This window comes from Drosophila gunungcola, unplaced genomic scaffold, assembly GCF_025200985.1.
Source record: "Drosophila gunungcola strain Sukarami unplaced genomic scaffold, Dgunungcola_SK_2 000070F, whole genome shotgun sequence".
NCBI lineage: Eukaryota > Metazoa > Arthropoda > Insecta > Diptera > Drosophilidae > Drosophila > Drosophila gunungcola.
In genome coordinates this window covers 410,098-426,481 of record NW_026453233.1, presented here as the reverse complement: position 1 = coordinate 426,481, position 16,384 = coordinate 410,098, and positions in this window count along the sequence as shown.

The window sequence follows — 16,384 nt, the reverse complement described above, 5'->3', positions numbered from 1 at the left end:
TTCATATTGTTTTCAGTGCATGGGTTTGGATGTGGGTGTACTGGCGTGTGAGCGAGTGCAAAAGTTGGGTCCGTCTGACTGGCTGAGTGTGCGTATGTCGTCGAGCACGCGGAGAAATGACTGATCACAATTGCGACACTCGATTGGGCCTTTAGTGCGAAAGCCTCGACAAATTGGCTTGAGTAGCACAAAAAACCATCGATTTGTTACACGCAATACAAGTAAACTAAACAATGTGGCAGCCTATTGCTTCAGTAATTATTATTTGCATCCTTGGCAAGCCTTTAAAACCAGAAACAAAGGATACAAAGTACATAAATTACAGCGCAGTTGAGCAACCAGCAATGACATAATAACCAAATGCATTATGAATCAAGGCATGGCTCGTTAAATAATTTATTGCTTAATGTGCAAAACAAACAGGCTGTCAAAAATATACAACTATTCTTACACATTTTGACATACTTAAGAAACTATCAGGTAAATTAATAACCCAAATAAATACTTCATTAAGTTGTGTTGAGTCAATTTTAATTTGATTAAAAATGTACTTGAGAGCAAAGAAAATACAAGTACAAAGGTTCTTTAAAGACAAAAATGGAAATTCTTGCATAAATTGCCAACAAACATGAGTGCTTGATTTTTTAGGTCCCAGCCATGTGTGAAAAAGTCAATAAACACCCAATAAAAGCCTAAATAAATGCCAAATAAAAGCAAGCAAACCGACAGAGACCACTTTGAATGCGCCCATATTTTAGCTGTCAAAAATGCTCAGCCACTCTTTGCACCTGTACCCCATGGGAACCTTTGGGCTATTTGGTGTTTTCAAGTGTTTGTGCATTTTCTGGTAGTGTAGTTTCGGCACATATGTGAGGGTTGGCTTGCCCAGTCAGCCGTAAACGTTATCTTTCCTTTGGAAATGCTTCCCATTTTACCAGCCTTTTTGGTGCCTTTTAACAAAATGCAACTTGTGTGTGTGCTTGTCTGTCCACATATATATATAAATATATATAAGCCTCATATCTATAAAGTCGCATAACCGTACTATATCTTTTGGCTTTTATAGCTCTCACCGAGATTCACGTTTTTGGGGTCCCGGCCTTTGGACTTTATGGACTCATTTCGTGACTGGACGTGATGTGAAAGTTGTCCCAGTGCCATGCACACACAAGCACACACGTGTGTTGTGTGAATAAAACGATTTGTCATTATTATTGAAGACCATAAAGTCAAACCCGGACTGCCATGATTCTGATTCCGTTTCTGATTCTGATGGGTCACGGCAAGTCGGTCTAAACGTTTAGCCGGCGCTTAGAATACAAACATTTGCGGTCGAAGGCCGGATGGATCAGGTATAATGCATCATCGCCGTCATTATATTGTGGCCAAAGTGGTGAACGTTTTCAAAATTACTGGGAAAGCAGTACCAAAGACCTTTCCAAGCATATGGCTTTGTTTAAAGCTTAAAAATCGGAATATGTAACGTATTAAAATTTAAATTAGACAACATTTAAGGTTAAAATGTAGGCTTTCAAGCAAAACTTGTAATTGAACAAATAAAAAAAGAAAAATAGGAAACTTATAACCTATAGCCTAATTAAAAAAAATGGAATAGTTAAAGTAGATATCTAACTATTGAATTTAACATTTTGTATTTAGTATTTCATTTAAATATTTATTCTTAATTAATGTGGAAAATGATTGTGTTGTAAATAGTTCATATGTTATTTGAAATGCACTTTAGTTAAGTAAAATGTGGTTTCAGACACTTAAATTAATTTCAAAAATAGACAAAAGAAAAATTAAAAAAAAAAAAAAAAAAAATTTGGATAAAAATCAAAGCGCAAAATGTTTTAATATTTATATATATAAATTTACTACGTTGAACCTAAATTTTAAGGAAACTCAAGGGGGCCTAGATAATTTTATACTCTTGAATGATAGAAATGGAATACCTGTCCAAAAAAGCACCGAAAAATGTGAAATAAATTTCATATTTCACACTCTTTATTCAATTTTCAAAGCACTGGGACTAGTTATTAATTCAACAAATTGCAGTAAACCCCGAGTGTCCGTTTTTTTTTTTAATGCCGGACAGGACGAAACAGGATGAAACAGGGAACAGGAAATATGCAGCAGACCGGTTGGGGAATTCGCTTTGTGAACTCCACTCATTTTCCCCACGAAACGAAGGTGTGAAGTGTCAGTGGCAGTGAGTAAAAAAAAAAAAAACAGGGAAGGAAGCTAACTTTGGCAAGCCGAAGTTCATATACCCTTGCAGCTATTGCAAAAATTAAACATTCTTGAAAACACTACAATTATGATGACGATGATTTGCAGCTCAATTATTCGATAGTTCCTATACCAGCTATATGATATCGTTTTGCAAATTTTAATAAAATTAAAAGCGTAATTCTAAACTGTCAAATTAGTAATAAGACGAAATAAATAATATTAAATTAAGAAACAGCAATCTTATAATTCTTCTTCATTTATTTTTCCGGTTGTTCCTATGAGAGCTATATGCTATAGTCGTCCGGTCCGGCTCGTTTCGACTTATTTACTAACTGGAGTAGAAAGACAACTTTTGGGAAAGCTTCATACAGATAGCTTTAAAACTGTGACAGACGGACGGACAGACGGACATGGCTGGATCGACTCTCCTAGTGATGCTGATCAAGTATATGTATATATACAGGGTCGGAAACGTCTCCTTCACTACGTTGCAAACTTCTGACTGAAATCGTAATACCCTCTGCAAGGGTATAAAATAGGGAAAATGAACATGAGATGCAGATGCAGATGCAGAATGACCTCGTCTCACATTTGTGGGACAGCCAGGCGGCAGTACATTATGGAATTTCCTTTGTACTTCAATCCAATCAGGAAAAGTGAAATGTCCCCCAAGGACACAAAAAAAAAGGGGGGGAAATGTGTGTGTTGTGGCGCTGCAACTGAATGCGAATGCAACACTTTGTGGCAACTTTCAGCTTCCTGCGATGGCCCTTTTTGCTTTCCTCATCCTGCTCCTCCAATGTTTGCCTAACCGAATTAAAGTTTTTGGGACGTGTGGCCTCGGTTCGGTTTTCACCCGCTTTTCACCCGGTTTTCACCCAACATTTTCCCCGGCCGCAAGAGCCTTCTGCTTAATTAGTTGTAAGCGAATTTGTATTCAATTTGCACTGGCTCCGTCGGTTGCTTGTGGTTGGGGGGCATTTCGGCTGCTCCAGTTCCCATTTCCCATTTCCCATTTTCCGTTTCCAGTTCCGTTTCCTGTTGCCAGAGCAGAGCGGAGCAGTCCAACCAACTCATAACTCGGCCTGGCAGGCCATAAATTATGTTGCCTACGACTTGGCAATTAAGCCCCGAGAACAAGGAGTATGGGATAAAATATAGAAGATGAAAAAACCAGCCAGTGGCGCGTGCCGAACCGGCCGGCAGAAATATAGTAGTAGTTTCGAGCCCCGGAAGTGGGGTCTCTCCTCCGTTGAGCCCATCAAATTTACACCTAACAAACTTCATAACAAAGTCATAAAACACACACACACAACCGAGCCCCATAAAAATGTTAAGGCCAAGAGCAAACAGGCCAAGAAGAGCACTCGCCAATCGAATGGAAAGGTGTCGAGCCCCGAACAAGCACATACCCTTTACTACACACTGCAAGAAAAAAAAACGTAGCCCCACAGCAAAAAAAATCAAATTGTTAAAAGAGCATTCGATAACAAAAATATAAGTCCTACACTTTACATTATCCCACTATTTACTATACTGTTCACTTTTTAATACACCATTAAACTATATATTCTCGTTCATCTGCACTTTACATTCGATTTAAAATGTATTACAGATCTATTTTCTAAGTTACAAATTTAAAAACATTTTTTTTTTAAATCTATTATCTATTATACTATATATATTTGTAAATATCAAAACTATGTTATATGCAGATTTTTATATTAACCCCATTTAGTTTATAGTATTAGCTTCACAAAAATTTACAAAACTTTTTCAAAATTGCTTCCAAACTATTTTCGATTGCTATTTCCATAAGCTAAGAAACTACTTTAATTTTGACCGCAACTGTATGTATAAACAAACATTGTTTAAATCGTTTCAATGACTTAATCAAAAAGATAGCATTTTACACAGATTTTTTATCTATTTAATTATTTGATCATAAAACTCGACAACAAAAGTAACCAATCTTAAAGCAAAATGTATGAAGTAAAACAAAAAGAACGCTTTAATAAAATGAACTTTCACTTGGTTATATAAAAAAGATATCCTATGAATATAGAAATATTTGTATAACTCCAATTTTGATATGCATTGTTCACTGGTTAATTGCATAAATGAAAATATTGTTTTTTTTTTGGTTTTTTTCCGCGTGTAAAGCCGCAGGAAAAATTGAAACCAAAACTGCAAAAATTTCCAACCAGCAAAAGATGAGAGTTGGCAAAAGCAACCAGTAGAAAAAAGCGGGGGTAGGGGGGCGTTGGTTTGCCGGGCAAGGGGGCGTGGCAACGAAGCACTTAAAGTGGCTCTTTAAAAAGCCCCGTTTTTCACATTTTCACCCGACCAGCCCAGCCCAGCCCAGAAAATTGCTCACTTTTTTGGGGAGGCGCCAGCTGAAAATATGCATATGAATATAAAACTATGCGGACAGCATGTGTGTTTGCGGGTGAGTATATATGTGTGTGTGTATGCTCAAAGTTTTGCCACTACATCCTTGACCCCACCCCCTTTTCAAGCGCCTCCTTTTCAGACAGACAGTTTATGTTTGCATGTCACTGAGCCTGTAATGTATTCTAATTGAATGTTGAACTTGACCATCTCCACATATGCGACTAACTGAAACCGGAAAGGACCTTACACGCACACACGGACACACTCACACACACAGCTGTGCTCACAGGAAGTCCACACACACACGTACAGAAAATTAGAGAGGAAGGAAGCAAAAACCAGGACAGCTGAGGCTCGAATTTCTCTCGAATGCGAGTGACTGAAAATGGTAAGAAATATAGTGCCATGTGATATGCGATTCAGGGTCCTTAAAGTCTGCACTTAAATGGGTGCCAAGAACAAGGACTTCTCCTAGGAAACGACTGTCATCAGTTTCACATAATTAATTTTCCCCAGTTGTTTCCGTATATCAAAACTAACATATACAATTTTATAGCAGAACAAAAAAAAAATCGTAAATTTATTTTAAACATATTTCACTTCGTTTTAACGAACACATTCAAAAACCTATTCGGTTATAAAGTTTATATATATATAACATACTGTAAGTAGTAGTTTTTTTTTGTGTATTGATTTAAATCTTTTTCAATTAATTTGAAATCGTTAGAAAATTCTGATTTAAATTAAGTTTTTTACATGCAAAGTTGTTTTTGTTTTTGTAATCAGTTACAATGAGTGTTGGGTATTTTTTAAGTTTTTGAAGGAACTTGTTTATATTCTGATTTAAGTGAAGCTTTTTACAGTCAAAGCAAATTCATATTTAGTTGAAGCGTTAAATCGATAAGACATTTTTTTGTTACGTTTTGTAATGAGTGACAATGAATTTTGGATACCAAATCATATTTAGTTGAAACTTTAAGCTTATCAAATTATTTGTATGCAAAACATTAATTTTTTGTGGTTAACTATAATAAGTGTTTGGTAATAGAAGATATTTCTTTTTTTTTTTTCATTAGTTATAATGGGAGTTGGATATCAATTCATATTTAGTTTGAGCTTTAAACTTGTAAAAACATTTTGTACGATATTATGGCTTTTTTCATTATGTACTTAGATATAATAAGTATTGGATAGTCCTATTCGGACTCGGATATATCCTCCATTACAGTGGAGTTGTAAACTGTTTTTAAAGCTCCCAGAACGCGTTCATCCAGCAAAAGCGTCATCAAACGCTCGTTCTCAAAAGGAGGGGTACAAAAAATCATCAGAGTCCTTTCGGTTTTGAAGCTCTTTTCTCTCCGCCTCCAATTTGGAGATTATATCATTGTACTGCAATACGGTCAGAGGATGGTAATCGACCAACTTTTTTAGAAGTGTTTGAATTCGACCGGGACGACGGAACTGTTTGTTGGACGGCGGTGCTGGAACACGTGTACGCTTCGTCTTCTTCGAATTTCCATATAGTTCCTCCATTAATTTAAAATTGGTGGAGCGCGCAACCAGCATGTTGGACTTAAAAATGGCTGTGTCGAGCATGATGGCAGCTACCTGAGCTTTAAATTCCGTCTCGAACTGGACGTACCCGTAGCGTCCCTCGATCCTTGTTTCCAGAACTTTCCCCAGGAGTTGGCAAAAGCGTTTCAGTTCCCTGCGAGTGCAAATTGGTAGATTGCCCAGAAAAACGCGGGACTTCACCGTTTTGGGGTCCTTGGTTATATCGTAATAGTTATGTTTAGGCATAATTAAGTTGGTTGTTTCAAAAAACGTGCTCGGGATCGGTGGCAAATGTTAAGTGTGACCAGAGCGATGTTACGAAAGAAAGCTGCATAACCAGGGCTGCAATATTGCTGAAGCTATCTAAGCTGCACGGCGAAGAAAGAGTGACCTTTCTTAGCTAATCGGCTTTTAATCATTTACAACTTAATAATTATAAACTTATAATGGCTAATTATAATGCATTACACTTCGGAGTTTTAGAAGCGGTCGAAAATTGTGAATGTTATGAATCCTGCATTGTAAAAGCTTAGGATTTCTGATAAGAAATGAATACCCCAGTTAAAAAATACAAAATTTGTAATTTAGTTTAATCAAGGCCAACAACATATAAATTGCAATGCAAAAATAATATCAATTAAGTTTTTAAGCAAAAAATCTAGAAAATTCCCAACGGAACATCTAATGCAGTTTACTTTTAAGCAAAATCAATCAGGTTTTCGTTAAGAATGAGGCTAGGTTTTGAGAGACATACACATGGTTCAAATAAAATGCCGGAAAGTTTACATGAAAACCAAATTTAACTTCTGTCCGAAATGCACAAATGTTTAACCAATTGGGAGCCATGCTTTGTAATTTTATTAAAAATCATTGACCACGCCCCCCCAACTCTACGCTGATTGCATTTGTTCATGGCAAAAAAGCATAAAAGGCAACAATCAAACAGAGATACAACGTGTCCGATAGAGATGGCGATAGAGATAGAATTTGCCAAGCAAATAAATGAAAAAACATATATTTGTACACACACACATGCCAAATGCAATTTCCATAACAAGTCAAATATTTTATGGCCCAAACCAAATGGCAGTCGAAAAATGTTTTCGGCTTTAAAGCGTGCTGGGAAAAATGTATTTCTTGTGTTTTGTGTCCTATTGTTGGAAGTAAATGTGGTTAGGTCCCCAAAGTCACACACACATACATATATATATGTATATATATTTATGCGGTTGTTCCGATGGGAAAACCGAAAAGGCAACAATTAGTCCGCATTTTGTGTAAATAATATTTTCTAAACGTCCCAAACAGAATCGTCATAAATAAGCGCAGATTCTCGAGATGAACTTACAACGAAGTTGGATATACCCTGGATGGTATTTCAAGTGTTTTACTCTATTTGAGCTTGAATATTTGCCATTTACTTGTGCATTTATGTTTCAAGTGATTCAAATAATAATAATAAATAACTAAAACATCTTCTGCCTAAATATTTAAACAATTAACGAACCATATTCGTTTGTTAATCCCTTGGTAAACAACGTTTTTTAATCGATAAAAGGGCAAATTAAAGAAATTCTTGGGTTCATTTAAGAAAACTATTTAAAAACAAAAACGAAAACAGATATGCGGAATATTCATGACGGGAACTGTGAGTCAGAATTTGAATACTTAAATATGCAGCAAATTGGTACGCAAAATGCATAAATAATTCATATTTTGTCGGAATTGCATGAGTGAAAAGTTGCACATGTGTTGCATTTGTATAGAATATTGAAAGATATTTAATACTTCTTACATTTATATTTATTTTTGTTATTATTAAGTTATAGGAAAACTTTTCATCTAAATTCGAATGTAATAATAACTTTATTATATCATACAATCACTTTTTATGGCAGTGTATGCCTTATTATTTTACATATATTTCCTGTTTGATGAAAATTTGTTATTATTTTTAATTATTATGTATAATGAAATAATGTCAGCTCATTCTAGAATTGTATCCTTTGTGAAATTAATTAAATTTAAACTCAATACACAATATGGATATTTTTTTTCTTCAAGGCTTATTTTTTTGCAAATTAAGTTATAAATAATTAACTCAAATAATTAAACAGAAACATTATTGCCTTTCTTTTTACCACATTGATTAATAAATTCCAGACTGTTTATACCTTTTGAAGATTTTTAAACTCAACGTTCTGATAGTGTAGACCCTACTGCTTATTGTATTTCTGTTGTTTCTATTATCCTGTTGATTGTATCTTTGCATCTAATATCTAACGTCTTTCACTTGTTCGTTTGCTGATTGTTTTCCGCTTGTGCTATTTGTTTTTCATTTGGGCAAAAGCATTGAAAGCTTTCCGTGCTTAACTTTTAACCCACCCAAAACCCACACAAGTGTCAAGTGCATTACATTCGTGTGTGGGTGTGTTTGTTCAAAATTTATCTCTGCATAGGGAAAAAATTTATCAATTTGCTATTCTTATTATACGTGCTTTTACCTTACGGCGATAACTCTTTTAAATTAAAAACTATAGTAGATGAAATAAGTACACTTTCGCCACTCAATGCTGTTCCATGATTTAATCTTTGTATAATTTATGTTGGGACTTATGCTTACTGGTGATGCAAAAATGGATTAATTCATCCAGTCAAATCAATTGCAAAGCCAAATATAATAAGAGACATTATTGTAATTGTAATGTTGTAATTGAAATAGAGCTCAATATATTTGCTGAAAAATAAAATACAATTCTCAGATCATATGACATTTTCTTTCCGTGTATGTGCGGTGCGGCACAATGCGGAAAATGTGGCAAGAACATTTACACAAAACCCGCCGGCGACAGCAGCACCAAAAACCAAAACTAAAACTGCAGCAATTAACGGCCAGAGCAAGGCAATCGGCCAGCGGGCAGTAGTGGGTTAAGGAGGTGGCAATAGGGCAGTGGGACACGTTGTAGTACGGGGATTCAAAAACAAATCAGGCAGGGCTAAAACTTTGATGCACTTGTTTAAAACATTCAAGGAAGCGAAAAATCGCTTAAGTAAGCCGGATTGCAAATACCACAAAATGCTTCCAGGAAATGGGGGGTCTTTTAGGGTGTTTCTGTGGGTCAGCAAAGGGTTAATGGCAGCGTAGCGGTGGGCAACGAGCGGGTTTTCAAAGTTGTTTTTAAGCCTACGCAGCGCAACGCAACCTGACCCACAACCGAGAACACAACTCCGCTGCAGATCTGAACCTGAACGAAAACTACCCCCCCAACCCAGCAGTGGGTTAAGCGCTAAATGGTCACTCCCTTAACCCACCATATACCCCACCCACCGTCCACTTTTGCGCACCACGTTGCTGGGAATGGGAAAATGAAAATGCAACAAAAACAAAACGCTAAACCACCAAACACCAAATGCTGTCGCTGTCAGACGGTCACCGGAGGGTTAAGGCGGCCTGGGGAGGGTTAAGGCTGCGGTGCAGAAGGTGTGGGTGGTGGTGGAACTGCAGGGCAGAGCTGCCAGCTGCTAAAGTTCACACGCACACTGCGACAAAACCAAATTCAAACTATTGATTGGCTATCATTTTCATTTATTTTTCTTGGTACGAAACCATGAAATACATTATTGTCTTAGCACCAATAAAAATCACAATAATAAATTACAAAAATGATTGATTGAAATCACCAATCCGCACCTCCAGCAAATCATTTTTCATAAAAATAGATGCAGATAAATCAGTTCTAGCTCATTCATTACAGTAGTTTGTTATAAAACAACTTAAATTTAACGTTATATAAAGCAATATTAAAAAAAAAATTAAAACAATTTATATCTAATATCTGATTTTATGGTTACCCAGTGATGAAATCTAGAAGTTTTACTTGGGTCACCTATTTTCTTAAAATTGTAACTTTGTGATATGAAAAGATACGTAATTTCCAATTTATTTTGTTTTAAATTATTAAATTGTTAAATTAAACCTATGTTAAAACCAAGAATTGCAATGAAGAATAATAATGAAATAAACTAGTTTTTAGGGATATGCAACTTTAATAACAATTGATTAAGTAATGGATTATGGAAGAGAAGTAACTTCTTAAATGTAACAAGCAATTCTAGTCGCGAATTCTTAAGCTTCAGTTAAGTTTCCCATAAGTTTATTATTTACAAATGTAAACTTAATGGCATTAAAAGATAAGGAATTTTAATTGTACTCTACTTAGACATTATTGTTTCATTTAATGTTTCATTCCTGGTTAAATTAAATGGTTAAACTGTTCTGTTTTTTTTCAGTGTTCCGCTAAACGGAGACCAGAATACCCAGGTTGCCCCACGAATCCCTTGCGCTGTTCATTTGCGCATCTAATGAAGCTCAGCGCTGCAAATGTGCGTGAGCGGTTTAAGGGCGGCCGGACGTTCGGGAAATTTGGAAATTTGGCGGCACCGTCGTCAGCTGTTGCCATCAACAACGCATTTTGGGTGGAAAAAGTTTTCCCGAGCCGGGAAAGTGGGCGCCATAACATAACGTTTCATTAGAGATGGAGCTGATAAACATGCAGGCGCAGCGGTAACAAAGTCCCGACGTCCCACAAAAGTTTCAGAAGCCCAACAAGTAAGCCAGTTTAAGTATAATCTTTTAAATTACTATGAAACCTTAGACCGCATTAGCTTAATAATAACTACCCGAATTTTGAACAATATAGATTTGGGAAAGGTATTTATTGTTAATAAACACCTTAAGTAATTTTGTAATATCCATTAAAATATTATAATTTAAAGCTGCAGAGTTGCATGTAAAGATTTGATTTTTTATATATTTTAAATCTCTTGAGATAGTTGTTCTAACATTTAACAACATAGATTTGATAAAAGGTATTTGTTTATTTAAATTAACAAAATAAGTAGGTCTGAACCTGTTTATAACTAGATCATTATCTTTTTTCCGTTAAATTCAAAATATATTGTAGCCCACTTTTTGAAAACTTGTTTAGTGATTTAAAATCTCCCCCTGATTTTTTGTAACATCCTTTCTAAAACTGACACATTTGTCGCCTGTTTTTGCACACATGTGAATGTTGTTTTTCTGGCTGATGTTTCCGTTTTTATTTTTGCCATTGTTGTATTGTATAGTACACTGGCCTTTTGTTGTTGGTTTGTGGAGGCCAACCTTTTGTTTTTCGGTTCCTTGTTCAGCCGGGCAAAGTGGGCGTGACGGGGGCAGTGGAAGAGGGCGGGGCAGGATGCCGGTGGAACGCCTCCTGTGGTTGGACGCACGACAACAACAGCGCCACCAAAACAATGGCCACCAAAAAAAAGGGAGGCTGTGCGAGCGAGAGGGGGTGCACGCGTCAGAGGGAGACGGAGACAGAGGTATTTGGCACGCCAATACAATAACAAATTAAAGGCACAAAAGGAGTTAGCTTGTGGGCATAGCTTAGCTCCTGCGGTTGACCTCTCATTCGCGCTCTGCCCTCTACACTGCAAAACAAAACCTTTGCATATCCTTTGGATTTCCGAGATTCGTAATAATAAGAAAGACCCTGGAATGTCAGGATTGCTCTGAGAGTTGCTAAACCATTTTGTCAGAACGATATATTTAAGTTCATTTGTAATATGTGATCTAACATAATATTAATGTATAATTATACAAAAAAACAACATAAAACGTTAAGTTGCGGTTTTCGAACGTGGTCCTTTTCAATGTCCTCACTAAAAAAATTAAAACTTAAAATTTGAAAAATACTTAAACTTAAAAAATGAAAACGTGAAAGAGAAGAGTATAAGGATGAGAAGTGTAAATTTGTTATTTTTTCGATATTTATCAGTTTTTTAGATTCATTTTTCTTTGATATTCAATAAAACAATCAAAAAATAAAGTTTTAAAGTAAGTATTGGTACAAATTCGTAATCTTTTTGATAATTATCCCTCTTTTAGATTCACGTTTTGTTATTTATTTCTCTTTTAGATTCCATACATGAGTAAACTTTAATAATAAACAAGTATACCGCTTTTTATGTGGCAGCTTGAACAGGTAACTAGGTTGTAAGCAGTTAAAACATTTAGAGTTTTTTTTTACCATATCATATTTGTGTCCAAAAGTACATAATACTGAAACTTACATTTTCGTATTGTCGATCTTGTTTTAGATCCTTTTTTTCTCTGTATGCGAGTGGCAAAGCGAGAAGGAAAACGAAAATTCAAATGGTAGGGAGATGGAAATGGAAATGATGGCGATCCGGGATGAGTAGAGAAGAGGGGCTAAGCCTTGAGCGGACATTACCGGCGATTACCCCGTTAGCGTTCCCCGTTACCGTTACCGTTAGTTGCCGTTCGAAACAAGCTTTTGCGGATGCGAATGCGGATGCTAACATCCTCCTAAGCTCATCAAAGTACCAACAACAGGAGCAGGAGCAGTGAACAGCCCCAAACACACAACAAAGTGTTGACAGCCACATTTAGCGGATGGAAAAGAAGAGAGTCACACTGATCAAAAATATCTTCCATCACTTTGTGTTTTCGTTTAAAATGCCTTCTTAGACCGCTTATATATTTTATGTGTCAATTGAACTAAAAACATCCCAAGAAGAATGTGCTATTACGCGAATTCTTAAGCTTTAATGAGTTTTATTTTAAGTGAAAAAAAACTAAAGAAGTGAGTGCTATTACGCGAATTCTGAAGCCTAAATTTGTTTAACTTTAAAAAAGAAATTTAAATTGTTTTATCCAAAACTGTCCTTTTTGACTCTTCGAGGTTAAATGACAAGCAGTATTTTCTCGCAGTGGAGCTGAGAATTAAAATGAAAATGCAGTAAGCAATGGGGAGCGTTCACAGGAGCGTAAAGAAATCGGTGGGGGCAAATAAAGTTTGATTATGCGACTTCGATAAAGTTATCACACAATCGAAGGCAAACTGCCGTTTAAGAGATTAAGTGAGCAAGTTCTCTTAACCATCCAATTACGCGCCAGTCAACTGGCCTGCTCGATGGAATGATTGATTGATTGACAGACTGACGCACCGACTAACCGACGTAGCAACAGGAGCGATGAAGGATGGCTTTCAACCATTCTGCCCTGAAGACATCCAACAAGCAACAGGTATCGGAAAATGGGTGAAAGTTAAAGGTAACACGCAAGGGCTGCCACCTGCTATGCTAATAGTCCACGCATTAATTCGCTTACTCACTGGGTGAAGGTAAGCCCTGCATCGCTTTTTCGCCCTCCAGTTCTCCCCGATGGCATTGTGTTATTCCCGGCACACAACACAGAATCTTACTCAACCGCACACCTGATTCGGGGCCCCCGGATTGTCGCTAAGTGTTCGAGGGCGTTAAATGCAATAAATTGCATAAAACTTTTCACCTTCTGAAGGGGGCGCACTAATTCCCATTTGTGATGAGGGCGTGACACGATAGAGAAGGTTTTACTAGACCTTTTTAATTTGATTTAACAGGTATTTACATAGATTGCCAACCAATCATTACTTATTTTGGCTTGGTAGTTCCAAAAATCAGTTGTCACAATTGTTAAATTTATGAGTAGTCATTAATTCCAGGACACTTGTATTTAAATGCATTGACTCGCTGGATAAAGTTCAGACACACTTTGACTTTTTTTAATTCCTTTTAGGGGTATTGAATATTATAAAACTAGAGTGAACTTTAATTATTTATTTGTTATTTGTTTTTATAAGGCACTAGGATATCAGCATTACAACACTCGCAACATTTAAGGAGCTGTGTGTTGAGTGTTTTTAAGTATACTATTGCACCCATTCAAGAACGTCTTAGAAGTGCAATTTAAAATTGATATAGCTCCATTTAACACGAACCACGGACTCAAGCTCATCTCTGATTTGCACACATTAACGATTGGGAACAAGGAACATCGTCGAAATGGGTCGGTATACATAAACTTAAAGCGCCGATGAGGGACATTACATTATTGAGTTGGCAATGGCCGTCGATAGTTTGCGGTGGAATGGTTGGGCCAAAATCGGGAAAACGGGGAACTTGGGAACCGGGGGAATTCGGGGCAGGGGCTGACGGAGATGGCGATGGAAGTGCAGGTTGTGGGTTCGTGGCTTGGCATCCTGGCTCCTGCGGTGCGGTGCGGTGCTCGGGCATTAGTTTGACATTTACTTGGGCACGTCGTTAGCAGCTGAGTGCCACATGCACCCACGCACGTGTGTGCGTTGCCCGAACACTGCAAAAAATGTATACTAGCAGATGCTTATTTTTTAGTTAAGGTCTTAATGACTGACTGAAAAAAGCGCAGCCACAATATTGTCAGCAGTTAACTGATTGCTTTTAAAACTGCTTGCATACTGACTCGCGTTATAAATCCTGTCAGCCTGTTAAATTTCGAAATTTCTCTATATCCCTGAATGAGGAATAAAAAAATTAGATTTAACCTAAAAATGCCATTTGATTCTAATTGTAAGGGCAACGTTTAAGTTTCCTTAACAATTATTCACACAAATTCGCAGCTTTTTCCGCGAAAGAAAGAATGAAAAGAAAAGAGGAAAGTATATACATTTCATGTTAAGCGGATTAACGAACGTAATTCTCTTCCATACAAATTTGTGCACAAAATAATAAACTTACTTTATGAAAGGGAGCAGACAATAAAATTGAACTTCAAAATTCTTTTACATAAAAAAAAATTTAAACGGTTTTTATATGGTTACTTTAAATGGTAATTAATTTTGAATTGATATTAACAGCTATCTTAACTTGCTATTAATTGAGTAAAAGGTATGCCTCTATTGTAATGTGTGAAAAAGATTTATTAATTACAGAAACAGTGGTTTTCATTACATCATTCAACTGACCGTCATAATTTGTTTACAGTTTTTTCAATTTAAAAGCTTAACCTCTCGTGTGTATATTAAATATAGCATCGTAAACGATATCTAGTCTAGTAGGTAGATTAATTAATTGCACGGTGATCATTTCGTTCAGTGTAATCAGGGACCGTGTGTGTGGACGCCTCTCTAATGCTCTTGCCATGGCACGGCAATTCAAATAGTTGAAATTGTTTGAGCTTGATTTAGGCAGACACACCTCAACACAAACACACCTTGGACATAGCGACAAGTTATTTGAAGCACTTTAGCCGTCAGGCCACCACCCACCACCCACTACCCATCCACCCATCACACCATCTGAAAAGCACCCACTGAAAGCAGCCCTTCCACACTCTCTCATAATGTTTCCCCAGCCAGACCGAAAGCACAACAAATTAAGCCTTTTAACAAACACAAACAAAAGTCCAATTTGTTGCCAAGTTGTGACGCTGTCCAAAAGGCAAAGCCGTTAACAGCACTACACCTACAAAAAAATGTATACAATGTGATTCACTTGATGATTGTAAATATAGTTTTGAACTTTCAATGTTAATATTATATGATTATAATCATAAGATGAAAATAATGAATAATGATATCTTGACAAAATGTATCAATCTCAGATAATGGGGTGACGAGGGTTTTAAATTAATTTACAAATGCACCTAAAAGTTTTCTTTCAGAAAAATATAAACAATGTCTATAAAAACAAAACAAATTTTTTTTTTGGTAAATCTTTGATTTGAAAACCCAAGCTAGTTCTGTATTACCATCCAATGTAGGTATTGATAATATGGGTTTGCCAAAACCCAATAAATATCAGCAATATATAAAAAAAATAATAGCCTGGTCCTTTTTAACCTTTTCAATGGGACTTTTAACTTGCTAGGCCATTTTATGTTGTAATTAAATAGTTCTATTCTGTTTCGGTTTGAGACAATTTCGTGATTTTCGGTTAGATGAGATAATATGAACAATTTGTTTTCTGTGCACATCCCACTCTGGAAACAAATTTCACCCCCTTGACACTTGGCGCCCCGATTGTCGGAGGTGAAAAACTTTTGGCGCTCGCCTCCGTCCGCTTCTGTTTGACTTAGATAATAGCGCAATGAAATTTGCGTACACCCCCACCATCACCCATCCTAAAGAATCTGTTTCGCCTTTTCGCATCCGTAGCTGATGAAATCAAACAAATTGTAGCGTGGAAAAATTTCAGTCTTGACTCTAGATTTCGTCATGTATTTTATGGCCACTGGGCATGGTCATGGCCCCCTGCGGAATACAGTGGGCGGAGTTCAGAAAAAGGCGATGCAAGGGTTTGGATTGCTTCTTTTCAATGAACGCCTTCCCTTTGGTCG